Source organism: Oryctolagus cuniculus, chromosome 6 (assembly GCF_051225735.1).
Source record: "Oryctolagus cuniculus isolate XC-2025 breed Fujian yellow rabbit chromosome 6, ASM5122573v1, whole genome shotgun sequence".
NCBI classification, from domain to species: domain Eukaryota; kingdom Metazoa; phylum Chordata; class Mammalia; order Lagomorpha; family Leporidae; genus Oryctolagus; species Oryctolagus cuniculus.
Genome location: NC_142872.1, coordinates 141,714,362 through 141,729,055, shown reverse-complemented (window position 1 = coordinate 141,729,055; position 14,694 = coordinate 141,714,362).

Genomic DNA, 14,694 nt, shown 5'->3' with positions numbered 1-14,694 from the left:
CTCCTAATGTTCAATCCAGTCCTTCTCCAGCCTGATCATCTTGTGGTTTCCCCAGCTTAGGAGGCTGGAGTGCCTTTGACTTGATATTCTCTTTCCTGGAAATCCATATCTTATTCTTCTGACTTGCTTCTCTCTTCATTCAGAACTCTACCCAAATGTCTTAACCTTGAAAGTCTCTGCCTCCTCACTCTATCCAAAACATCCCCTTCCCTAACCCTGTCACTCTCTTCTTCATTTTTCCTGACACTGCCTATGTTTATCTGACATTAACTTTTATTTTTATTGGTTCATTTGTTTATTGCTCATCTCTTCCACTAGTATCTGAGCTCCATAATGACAAGGGGTTTGTCATATTCTTCACTGTCTTATTGTTTAGAAAAGCTCCTGCTAAGTAAAAAACACTCATCAATATGTGCTGCACTAATGAATGAATCAATGTACAAATGGCATTTGAATCCATAAAGTTCAAGTCCTCAATCTTTGCCTCACATGTGAGGTTATTCTCTGATTTTTAAAGTGAGGACAAGAGCTTGCTTTGCTTGTGAAACAATGTGAGAATCAAATTGGATTATGTATGTAGAAGGGCTTAGAAGAGTGGAACCACATAAAAGTTGATGAGTATCTACCACTCAAGCAATATTAGCTGAACGTAAGTTTATGATCAGAGTTTCCATAGGGGGCTGTACAACTTAGTGTGATGTGTGCTCTTGAACATGTATATAACTTCCCTAGGCCTCATTTTCTCTCCTGTCTACCTGAGAACAAAATAATATGTGCACTAGTTTGTCTCTAAGGTTATGTATGAATATATGATATTACAACATATCTGTATACAGTAGGTATTATTACTACCCCTTCACTATCCTATTCCTGGTTTCCTGTATTAGTATCTATAGAGGGGGGAGGAAGATAACTTTTTCTGTTGCTAGGCTGATGGCTTCCCAGAGATAGAAAAGAAATTGTTAAATGTATAAAGGTATAATCCCTAAATAGTGAGCTGAATTATCAGATGAGTTTGTAAGCTACTGGTGTCATCACAATGCCAACATGTAACCAACTTCTCTATGACACTTAGACTCTGTTTGTTTTAGGATATGTCTGAGATTAATCAATTCCCTGGAATTCTTGAGCTCTGCAGACGCTGTGACAATCCTTGACCACTTTGGTTCAAGTTAAGCCATGCATGAATTTAACCTTCCTCACATGATCTGCTCATGCTCAAAGCACTGCATTAATCAGAGAAGGAGGCTTCAGTCCTGCACTTGTTCTCAGAAACTCTGCTGCATTGTGTTGCCTTTGATGAAAAGCTTAAAAGGAAGAGAACAGGAAATTCATTCTGATTTCATTGTTCTCTTTCAACAGTTCTTTCCTTTTAAGAACAATGCTAGTTTGCCCAAAATGGCTAATAATCACTACCATTTATTGAACACTAATTCTGTGCCAAGCACTGCACAACATACGTAATATACATCTTTACATTTCAATCTTACATCAAGACACCGAAGGGGATTTTATGATCCCCATTCAGCAGAAGAGAACACTGACACAGGGAGAAACGAATAACGTTCTCCATTCTTCACCTAGCAAAAAGAGCAACACTGGGGTGGGACAGGAGGAGGGTCAAGGCAGGTCTATCTGGCTCTCAGGCTTGCACTCCTAAGCCCAAAGTAAATGGTGTATACTTAGAGGAGTTTATATTTGAGACCTCTCAAAAACCCAATCCACTGACATTACAAAACAAACACTTCCATTTCCATTTGATGTCATTGGGTGTCATCACTTATTTTGTTCTCAGAAATGTGACTACATGATTTTGTACAGTGAAATTATGTTACTTTCGAATAATTGATTCAAGCAGTTCATTTTGAAGTATTAACTTGGTGCCCAGCTTTGGTCTGAATTTGGGGCAATATACATCTTACACAGTTAATTAGAGTTATCTTTATTTGAAACTAGCATTGTGGTTCCAGAATGGGCTTTGGAGTCAAACTGGCCCAGCCCCAAGCCCTTGACCTGTGATTTTGAACAGTTGCAAAACCTCTGTGATGTTCAGTTCCTTATCTGTTGAATAAGGATGATGATATCTCCTATCTCACCAGCTTGTCTTCAGAGTTAAGGAAGACAATATGTTTCATAGAATCAGTGTAGGCTTAAATGAAATAAAGTAAGTGTAACCCATAAACAAAGCCCAGATAATAGAACATTCTTCTGATATCAAAAATATTACTTTTTATAAAATTGAAATACTTTCATTTGAAGAACCAGGGCTTTTAGATATATCTTCATATATAAATAAGCACAAATTAGTTGCTTATTAGTTTAGAAACCCATGAGTTTCCAAAGAGAATTTGAGGTTACTAGATCAATATTTTACCCTGTGTCCTGGCCTCTAAGTAAATCACTGCCTTTTATTATTTGAGAAAGATTATTAATCTTTATAGCCTGGAATCAACCTACAATTCCTTCTGACATTTCTTCCATTAATCTTAAAAGCGAAAAACAAAAAAGCAAAACCTCCACTCCAGATTAATTACCCTCAATTTCTCAAACATACAAGCATTTGTTAGTGCTCTGCTCCTGCTCAAAACACCCTCTCCTTCACCTACCGATTGTTCAAAGCCTGAGCAGCCATACCCAATCTCTTTGTTTCATTATTCCTCCTCTGGGATCAGCCAGTACTAATTGACAATACTACACAATTGGAATTTGTCATTTTTTGCCTGGTTTCATTAATTATATTTTCATGAGTTTTTTGTATATATTTTATTTGCCTCTCCAGAAAGTAAGCAAATTATTTTATGACTTTTTCTATACTGTTCATATCGCAGTATTAAACTTCATCTAAAATAGTTTATAAGTAGCAGATAAGGGATGAAGTCTCCTTTTCATGTTGGCTTATGTCAAAACCAAGGCATATAGATTATATCTCCATCCCAGTATCCCACCTTTTAAAATTAAAAATTAAGTAAAATGGTTCTGTTTCTTGTAACACAATGCTGTATAAGTCATTTTATCTTAATTTGTTTAGCTACTTATTTTATTCATTTTTTAAGGATTTATATTTTCATTTGAAAGGCAGAGTGACAGAGAGAGGGGGAGAGACAGAGAGGAAGAAAGAGATCTTCCATCCCTTGTTTTATTTCCCAAATGTCCTCAACAGATAGATCTGAGCCAGGCTGAAGGCAGGAATTCCATCCTTGACTCTCACATAAGTGGCAGGGGTTCCAATCACTTGGGCTGTCCCACACTGCCCTCCCAGGTGCATCAAGAAGAGGTTGGAACAAAAAACGCTTCAGGATCATCAATAGAAAAGCAGAGAAGCCAGGACTTTAACCAGCGCTCTGAAATAGGATACTAGAGATGCAAGCAGAGACCTAACCTGCTGCACCACAGTGTGATCTCTCATTTTTCAGTATCATCAGTTGTCCTAATTTACCAAAGCAATCAATTCCTTCTATTATTATAGGCAAATCTAACAATAATATAAAAATTGATGTGTATTATATAGGTTGTACTGTATTTAATATCATCATTTATGGAAAGATATATAATAGCTGATGATAGATAATAATTTTATAACCAAAACAAAAATTTATGTTCACTCTATTTTGACAGTACATCACTTTGTCCCAGACTGAATATGCTTTCAACAAAGAAAAAAGCCAAGCTTCAGAATATTGATGAACCAGTTTTTAGATACCTACAGCTGATTCATGTAAAGCTTTGAACCAATAGCCATTTCATCAATCTTTGAGGTTCCAAGAGTTATTTCAATAATGTTGAGGTATCTCACAAAGTGACCATTCAATTTTAATATTTTGGGTTGGTTTGGCAAACCTTCGTAACACTATATTTTGGTCATGCTACTTTCAGGTATTTAATAAAATAGATAATTTTAAAATGATTTCCAAATTTTCCCATAAATTTGCTCTCATTCTCATCTCAAAAAAGGGAAATGTAATATTTGAAGGATTTCCTGAGACAAATGTTTTGATGTGTTTAGGCCAAACTCTTTAACAACATGAGGGATTTTGACACTCTCAATGAACAATGATTGAGTATCCACAGAACTTGAGGAATCTGTAAGGGAGCCAATACACTTCAGTCATTAGAAAAGTTGTTTACATAGCTCCAACCCTCTACAAAATAGTGGAACTTTTTCAAGGATCCCTATTCAAACAAGTTCTATGTGAATGCAAACCACTGAACATCCAGCCATAGAACCAAAGTAGTTTTGGAAACCAATTAGATACTTGTAATATGTTCCTACACTCCTGAAAATTCCCTGTTAATGGCATTCATCACAGTTTATGTATTACTTTCATATGATCAGTCTTTCACACTAGAATTCAAGCTGCATGGAAAAAATAGTTTTGTGTTTTGCTCTCTATTCTTATTCCTTGCATCTCCAAGGTACCTCACACAAGATGAAGCCCTAGTAAATCTTTGTGGAAGAAAAGACACAAGGAGAACAAGAAGGAAATCATAAGACAGTGAATTGGCAGAACCTGTTTTAGGCAAAAGTGGTGAAATTTGGTTTCTTGGTGGACCTCCACTTTCTCTGTATTTGTTCCATTTCAGATTTCTCCTTCAAATTTTACACTGCCCCTCACCTCTCACAGCCCTTCAGTTGTGCGTTCCTTGAACTCACACACAAAGTTAGCAGGTAATTTTATTGATTACTCAATATAATACCATCCCAGTAGTCTTTATTCCTAATCCTTAACTCTACAGTGTTAATTATTAATGATGATGTTGGGGGTACAGGAGAGGTTTCCCAGCACCAGACAACAATCAGGTCTGTTTACTATTAAACCAACTATACCATGTAGGAAAAAAATGTGCATACATTAATTCAATAAGTGAGTATTCATTTAACTAACACTTATTTATCTAATACTTATTGAGTACCTGTTGTGTGCTAGGCTCAGTATTAGCCAATGTGATCATAATCTAGCAGAAGAAAATAGCAAACTTACAAGGAAGTAGAAGACTTCTCTTTGGGATCCTCTCTTTTTTTTTTAATCAGTTTCCATGAGGTGGAACTATGATGTCTGGTTAGTTTCAGCCATTCATGGAGTGAAAAGGTAGGAGAAGCGAACCTCAGACCATTTTAAACTTGAAGGGAAAGAAGAACCCCTTAAGGAGGTGTACAGTTATGGAGGCAAGTTTCAGAAATGTGTCTCTCCTTCACTGAGTCATCCAGCAAACCTGCACTTACCACTTTCTATGGGCACTGCACTGGGCCCTGGGGGAGTCACCTCCCTGAAGAGGGTACAGTCTAGGGACAGACAAGAACAGGCAAATTAACACTAATAATACAGTGATAAGTACAGGGCAGACATAAGCAGGGGATGCCATGGCAACCCTGAGGAGGAGCTCCTAACTAAGCCTGAGGCGGTGGGTAAGGCTTCCCAGAGAGGATGACACTGGGTGAACAGGAGCAGACCAGGTGAGAGGGTGTGGATGGGATGGGCTTTTGAACAAAGGGAACAGCAAATGCAAAGGCTCAGAAGTGAGAGAGAACAAAAAGCACTTGTGGGAAACTACAAATGAGCCAATAGAGATTTCCACTGTGGAAAGCCAACTGGAGTGGCTCAGCAAGGGGAAATTGCTATGGACTGCATTGGTGAGCCACCAAAGATATGAGAAAGATTTAGGATACGATAGAAGAGGCTTTGTGGAATGTCACTTATGGTAAGGAGGATGAGTAAGAAGATATCAGGGAGAGAAAGTGCCAAGGCAAGTATTTTATTGTGTTTTTTTTTTTATTTCTCTGCTTTTGTGTTTTATATTGAATGTGTCTCCTAAGAAGGATTTTATTTCCCTTACGAAGACATACGCAACTCATTGACATAGCAAGTTATAATTTCTAAAATAAGACAAAAGGGAAAAAAGAGGACAAAGACATCAAAATAAGATGGAGCACAAAAAGCACTCCCTGCACTTAAAATCAATAGCTAAGGGCAGGCAGACTTGATTCTAGGCTTCCTCTGAGCCAATGTTTTGTCATAGGCAGAGAACAGACAAATTGATCAGGAGATAATTATTCTTGGTACTAAGATTTGAAATAATACCTACTGAAGGGTCTCACTTAGTGAACATCTAGACAAATTTTAGATTTTATTAGAATCTAAGATCCATGAGTGTAGGGAATATTTTGCTGCTATATCTTCAATGAACTGAATATTTCCTTAATGAATGAGTGAATAAAAATAGGGAAGTAGTTATGACCTAGGGTATTCTTCCCCCAAGAGTAAGATAAAAGCAGACCCACGAAGAATGGTCCTACTGGATCCACCATCCAGTTAGTCTATAAGAGAGATCAATGTTTCAGCTACAATAATTCCTAGAAAACAGAACATTAAAACCAAATGTTCTGATTATTCTGCAAACTACAAAGACCTGTCTCCTTGAGAAAAAGGGTGGAAATATGGACAACACTCAGTCAATATCTTTAGAGTGAACCAGATAAGAATTTTTACAAAGTTGTTTCTAGTAATTTCTAAATTTCGGAGAATATTATTCCCAAAGAAACTTAATAAATGTGAAGGATATACTATGTACTCAGTTCTCTAATCATCTGGCAAAATCTAAAAGTAGCTGTTAGAAAATCTAGAGAAATAAATGAAGAATATAAACTGCAAGGATTCCTCTAGAAATATTATGTTCCCCTAGATAAATTTTTGCCATATTTTAGGCAGCACCAGTTTAAAATTATACTCTCTAGAAAACATCTCCAAAGCAGCCATTTAGTTTGCCCAGTTAAAGTCCCAAACCACACTGTAGATGATATTGATCACATTTTGAGAAGATTATACAGTATTATGAAAGGACAGTACTTGGATATAAGGAAACTCCTTTATTATCCAGAAATAAGTAGAAGGAACAACAACACATCGACGAAGACATTGCTGAGAAAATTCTTACACATTTATCCTGACACAAAATTCTACTTCAGATGACATGGCCAGACTTTAGCCTAAAAATTTAATTTCAAATCATTAAATACATTAGTAAAGCATTCATGGAACAATTAGATTTGAATAATGCAATTCCACATAAACTCTTGACACCGGGTAACTTGGGCAATCGATTTATTAGTAACAAAAAGTTAACAGTTGTAAAACATTAATAAAGAATAATGACCTATATTTTAAAATAGTGACCCATCACCTCTGTGCAGAGCAAATGTGCTCAGCTGGACCAGCTTTCTATTAAAGCCAACCTAGTTTGAGATTATAAAGCTGTATTACATGGGGCGGTGTTTGGCCTGGCAGTTATAATGCCTGTTTGGGATACTTGCATCCCACATCTGAATGCCTAGTTTCAAGTTCCCACTCTGTTCTGATTCCTGGTCCCCTCCTAATGTTCACCCTGGGAGGCAGCAGCTGATGGCTCCAGTAGTTGGCCCCTGACACCTGTGTGAAAGACCTGTATAAATTTCCAACTCGCAACTTTGGTTTGGCCCAGCCCTGAACACTGAGCATTTGGTTTGTGAAACAATGAATGAGCGTGCTCTCTCTCTGTCACCCCACATCCTCCCTCCCCATGTGTGTGTGTGTATCATGTGCGTGTCTTATGTGTGTGTCATTCTCTCCTTTGTGTCTCACTACCTCAAATAAAAAAAAAAAAAAAGAAAAGAAAATGGACAAGAATACTTGGGGTGAAAAGTAATACAAGAATAGAACATTAGAAAGAATCCACACAAAGTAGGTTTCATTAGCTTCATGGAAAAATCTGTCTCTCACAGTAAGCCCATTTACTAACAGAGAGAATAGAATGAGGAGATTTTCTGGGTCAATGATTAAATAAATTTTGGATCTGTCAAGTTCTGGTAAGTCATCAAGATGAAAATGTCCAGTAACTAATTGGATATATAAATCTTGCCTTTTAGAGAGAAGTCTGAGTTGGAAATTGATAATTTAGGAGTTATCATTTAGATTTCAATCTATGGCAATGACTTAGAGAAAAATCTGTACCTGGTTATGAAAGATGGAAGATAATTTTGCTGTATGAGTGAGTAACAGGTTGTTTTTTCAACTAGTGTTTAAAGTGATACCACAAATATTGGTAATTTCTCAAGAGCAGTTTGAAAATCCTTACAGGATGGAACTCAACTGTTGATACATTGTCAGGCAAAATTTGAGACAATATTCTCAGACACTGTTTGGGCACCCATAGTCACGTGGTAGAACAAAGAAAATGAATGGAAAAACATTTCTGAGAATGAGTAATTGGTGCAATAAAGGGAGGCTCATTTACATGAAGATTGAGCTAACAAGTTTAAGCAATGGAATGATGCATCATCACATGCTTCTTATATTCTGCCTACTTTTGAAAGGCTGATAAGCCTCAGAATAACTTGATTTGAGAATTGTGAGAGTCACAGTTGGGCTAGGATAAAAATCATGCAGTCAGCAGAATACGGTTTTTACATCCCCTTCCACCAGCTCTTGTAGCCTTACTTTTCAGCACTTCCCTCTTTTGAGTTCCCAGTGGTTTTATTGCTGGTCTGTATGCTTCTGGTTCTGAAACAAAATCATCTGATAACCTTGTTCCCATCAATGTATTCTTCTCATGCCTTTATGTCTTCAGCATACGTTTATTGAGCATCTGCTCTCTCTGTGCTGGGCATTGTTTTATGTTCCAGATCTTGATGGCCAACAACACAAAATTTCTGCCATTGTGAAGCTGACTTTTTAAAACCATATAATTTATTTTTTAGAACATCTTTATATTCATAGTAAAAAAAAAAAACTGAATAGAAGGTGCAGAAGTATCCCTATACCCCTTTCCCCATGGATGTATGGATTTGTATTATAATATCCTCCGCTAGACTGGTATGTTTGTTATAATTGAAAAACTTACATTGGCACAAAATTAACACAAGTCCATAATTACATTAGGGTTTATGCTTGATATTGTGCTTTATATGAGTCTAAACAGATATGTAATGCTGTGTATATACCATTATTATATCAGTGTAGTCTCCTTGCCCTAAAACTCTTCTATCTGGAGCTTACTTTATTAAATTACAAAAGCAATAAGATAAATAGATGATAGTTTAGATACATAGATAATAAATCAATCTATGATAGAAAGATGTAGATGATAGGTAGAGAAAGAAAGGTCAGGTAAGATAAATAGCATATTAAGTAGGAAGATAAAGAAAGCTGGGAAGCGATAGGGTATGATTGTAGATACCATTGTCAGAGATGGAGACCTTTGAACAACCAGTGTAATGCCACGAAGGAGCCAGCAATATAAGAATAAAAGAAAAACCTATCTAGGCACAGTGAACAGCAAGTGGATGGCTGTATTTCTGAATCAGCAAGGCAGAATATCCTACCCAATATCCTGCACTTACAATGTGATATTGACACTCTTTCTTTGAATGTGGCAGAACTTTCTGAAAGTGCTTTGACTAACAGAGTACGGAGGAAGTGACACTAAGTGACTTCTGGGACCAGGTCATAAACTTACAGTGCAATCCCTTCCCATTCACTTGGGATGCCTTCTTTTATGATCCAGTTTCCATGCAGTGAGGAAGCCCAGACCACATGGAGAGAAAAGCAGGTGTTCTAGCCAAGAGCCCCAAATGAGTTCCCAGTCAAACAGCCAGCATCAGTCACAGACGTGAGCATAAAGATGCCTCCAGATGATACTAGTTCCCAGCTGTAGAGTCACCTCCAGCCTTTGAGTCTTTCCAGCTGAGGATTCAGACACAGTGAAGCATAAACAAGCTGTCCCAAAAGTATCCTGTACAAATCTGTAATCCAGAGAGCCCATGAGCATAATAAAATGATTGTTTTGTGTCACAAACTTTGGAGATGATTTGTAATGCTAAATGTGCAAACCTTTAGGTCAGAATAAGTACTAGAAAATCTATAAACACACAATGGCCATGTGACTGAGCAAAGTAGACTTGAGTGTGTGGAGATGAGGACAGAGAGCCTGGAGCCACATAACAGGTGGGTCTTTTTTAAGTTATAGGTAGGAGTTGACTTGGTTTTTTTCTAAGCATGATGGCACCTCAACATCCTATTCCTAAGATACACAGACCTAAATGTATGTTATAGAAAGCATTTTCACCCTGGAGCAAGATCCTGTGGGTTCAAGTAACACTTTTCATCATGTTTCTTGGAAGGTCTGTTAATTATTTTGAATCCTCAGTTTCATCATTGACAAAGCAGAAACAAGGATAGCAGATACTACCTCATTGGTTTTGCAAGGCTGAAATGATCCAGTGTGTGTACTATCACTCAGGAAAACAAAATGGCATTCCAGGTTTTTAAAAGTTGGGAGTAAAATTATTTATGTAAATAGTTTAATTTTAGACACAGAATTTTAATGCATCAACTTTTCTTTTCAAAACTGACCCCCCATTAATTGACCATACCTTGGCTGACCACATGAAGCATGCATCCCATATTTGACTTCTGGTTGTTTGTCAAATAACAGGATGACATATCTGGTAGATAAGTGGAAATTTTGGTAGGAAAGGGGGAGATGATATTTTTATACAGAGAGAGGGAAGATAAGAACCTAGTGAGCATTTTGAACACCCTACTCATTTTAAAAGTCACCTTACTTTTCACTAACCAAAATCATGGTTAGGAAAGCCAGGGAAGTTATACCTAATAAACTGAGATTTTGACCCCAAACCCCATGTGAAGTTTCAGTGATGTAGGTTAAATTATTAGCACTCCTTTTATTTTCACTAGGTAGACTTATGCAGATTAGAACCAATGCAGACTACACAGCACTCTTTCCCTTAAACCAAAACTCAGGGAAGAAATTGAGTAGCAACGAGGATCTGCATGAGAAAGAGATGCACCTGTATTTGGATTCCTCCCACAGAGTGAAGCACTGACCATAGATACCTCCTCAGCTTCAGAAAGTAAATACAAGAATTAGAAAGAGGGGCTGGCACTGTGGCACAGCAGATTAAAGCCCTGCCCTGAAGCACCAGTATCCTATATGAGCACCAGTTTGAGTCTCCGCTGCTCTACTCCTGATCCAGTTCCCTGCTAAGGCCTGGGAAAGCAGTGGATGATGGCCCAAGTCCTTGGACTCCTGCACCCGCGTGGGAGACCCAGAAGAAGCTCCTGGCTCCATCAGATCGGCTCAGCTCTGGCCACTGCAGTCATTTGGGGGGTGAACCAGCAGATGGAAGACCTCTCTCTCTCTCTCTCTCTGCTTCTCTCTGTAACTCTTTCAAATAATAATAAAAAAAATCTTTTAAAAAATTAGGAAGAAATTTTGATAGAGATTATTCAACAGGTGAGCAGCTGAAAATGCCTTGTCACTCTCCCTATGTTTAAGAATAACAAATACTATTATTGATAATGATAATTGCACTAATAGCATTCACCTAGTGCTAGCCGCTTTATGAGCATTAACACATTTAATATTCACAATAACTCACAGATAGTCAAGTAATCACTAATAAAACTATCATTGCCATTTTTTATACTCAAGGAGAAATTATGCTTAAAGTGGAATATATCAACTACAGTGGCAATGATGAAGCTGGAGGAATTTTGTATGGGCAAAATTCAGATTAACCTTATCTGTTTTTGAATGCCATTGGTGAAGAACACAGTCTTTCAAATTCCAAGAGCATACTATATTTTGGGGAAAAATAAATTATACTAATATTATTTAGTTTATATATATTTTTCAAGTCATAAACAGATAGACAGATACATTACTTTCAAATACTCTCACTTCCTGGGTGCCTAATGCCTGAAATGCCATCATTAGCTATTCATTCCTTGGGATTCAGCATTTGTCCACGTAATGCCAGACATTCAGGTGATGGAAACTTTTATTTTTCTTCTGGAAGTCTGACTTTGAAGACACAGACTTCATGAGTCATCTAATTCATTATTTGTGATAATAATGGACATTTTGACTTGTGCATGTTCTAACGCAGACTGGGTGCAGAGATCAGATAAAAGGCAAGCAGACAAGCACAAAAGAGCTTTCAAAGCCTGTTTAATGATCAGTTTCTAAATATTTTACAGCTTTGGGAAGCGCCAATTTGGACAGAAAAGAAGACAGTCCCACAACATTGTAGTGGAGATCTCTGTCCTTTTAGCTGTCTACATTCCCATGAAATGAGCAGCTCTTTCTTGCTTTAGTTTGTATTAATGGATTTTATTTTAAGTGGGCATCAATGTTGCATTTCTTTCCTTTCTTTTTTCTTATCTATTATTTCCTCTTTTCTTCGTTTCCTTCTTTCTCCTTTCTTTTCTCTGTTTTCCCTTCCCCATCCCTCTTCTCTCTTAATTCGATTTGTTTTTGTTCTTTTTGGGGAAATTCCTCTGTGAGACTTTCTCTCCTCCAGGCATTTGTGACGTGGTAAACTTCTAACATTTCCCCTACTTCTCTTATGATAGCTTTTCACTTTTTTCTGTCAATTCTTCCTCCACCTGGCATTCCACTCACATGGCTTTGCATCTCATCTACAAGGTAGAAAATCTCACCATTGTGTTTCCAGTCTGCCCTAATGTTTGGAACTTCCAACATGTGTAAACAACATCCTACTTGCAACTTCTATTTGCCTATTTCAAATATAACTTGTTTAAAACCAACTCGGAGTTGGGCATTTGTTAGAGTGATTAAGTTGCTGCATCCCATATTGGGATGCCTGGGTTTGAATTCTGGCTCCTCTCCAAATTCTAGTTTTCTGCTAATGTGCTCCCTGGGAGTCCACAAATAATGGCACAAGTACATGAGTCCCAGCTACCCATGTGGGAACCTAAACTGAGTTCCTGGTTCGTCACCATTGCAGGCATTTGAGGAATGAACAAGCAAAAGGAAGATGTGTGTGTGTGTGTGTGTGTGTGTCTGTCTGTCTTTTTCTTTTCCTTCCTCTCTTTGCCTTTCAAGTAAATAACATACATACATACACACATACATACATAAATCCAACTCCATGATTTTCAATATCCTTTCCCTCCAAGCTTTTCCTGTAGTGTTAAGTTTCTCATTAAGTGACACTCAATCCCAACATTACTTTTAGCTGAGGCCTCAAAATCTTCCCTGAGGCCTCCCTCTCCTTCCTCCCTGCAAATAATCATTAATTCCTTTTGTTTCTACATGTGGAAAAGCTGTGCAATTAAATCCATCTCCACTGCCCATCTCCTAGTCCTAGCCAATCATCTCTTTCCCGAGTTGTAGTTTTCTAGCTAATCTACTCAATTCTCTCCCTGGTTCCCCAAAATATTCATTAATATGGCCCATTCTATTGAACTTGGAATAAAATGAAAAGTCTATAAGGTGACCTTCACTTGCCCCTGCAGTTTTATTTCCAGTTTCTTCCTCTCTCTCTTTTACACTATCATTCTCAAGCCACAATAACTTTTTTTTTTTTTTTTGGACAAGCAGAGTTAGACAGTGAGAGAGACAGACAGAGAAAAAGGTCTTCCTTCAGTTGGTTCGCCCCCCAAATGGCCACCACGGCCGGCGCACTGCACCAATCCGAAGCCAGGAGCCAGGTGCTTCCTCCTGATCTCCTATGGGGGTATAGGGCCCAAGCACTTGGGCTGTCCTCCTCTGCCTTCCGGGGCCACAGCAGAGAGCTGGACTGGAAGAGGAGCAACCGGAACAGATTCTGGTGCCCCAGCCGGGACTAGAACCCCAGGTACTGGCGCCACAGGAGGAGGATTAGCCAAGTGAGCTGCGGTGCTGACCAAGTCACAATCACTTTCATAAAGTTAACTGAATGAAATGAGTAAAATTCCTTCATACCTAAGGGACTTCATAATTCATCTTTCCTCCTTGTGGAATGGTCTTATTCCACTCTTCATTTGAACACCTCCACATGAAGGTTAAACATGGCTTTGACAGGAAAATTCACCCTCACCCTTCCATATATTAACAGCAAACATTTATAGGAAATTTACTAAATGCAAGACAATGTTCTAAATGATTTACTGGCATTAGAACACTTTATCTTTACAACAACTCCATGAGATAAATACAAGTAATATCATTGTTTTCCAGTTACAGAGCAGATAACATCTAAACAAGGGTACAGCTAAATGTTTCAGACTCTAGCTAACATTCAATACACCTTGCTTTAAGGGTCATCATACCACACTGTACAGCCCAAGGGACAAGTATGCCCTGAGGAGTGGGCAAAGAAACATTTTTTTTTTTACCAGAGGGGGAACAAGCATGACATATTCTGAAATGTAGGATTGTACAATTTCTGGAGGTATAAAGATGAAAAAAATCATAGGTACACTAAGACTATGGATAAAGTCTCAGAAACTAAGTACAGAATTTTTTTTTCTAGCACCTGTTATACACCAGACTGTTTGGGGATACTGAAGAGCTTGGGTCATACTCAGAGATGGTGGAGTCTTTAAGGGGTTAAATAGGAGGTGGTGGTATATATAACTATGTTTCACAGATATATCCACATTAAAGAGGAAAGCTATTAAATATTTTGATAACTCTTTGATTAACTCTATTTTTTTAAAGATTTATTTACTTATATGAAAGTCAGAGTTACACAGAGAGAGGAGAGGCAAGAAAGGGAGAAAGAGAAATCTTCCATCTGATGGTTCACTCCCCAATTGGCCACAATGACTGGAGCTGCACCGATCCGAAGCCAGGAGCCAGGAGCTTATTCCGGATCTCCCACGTGGGTGCAAGGGATCGAGGACTTGGGTCATC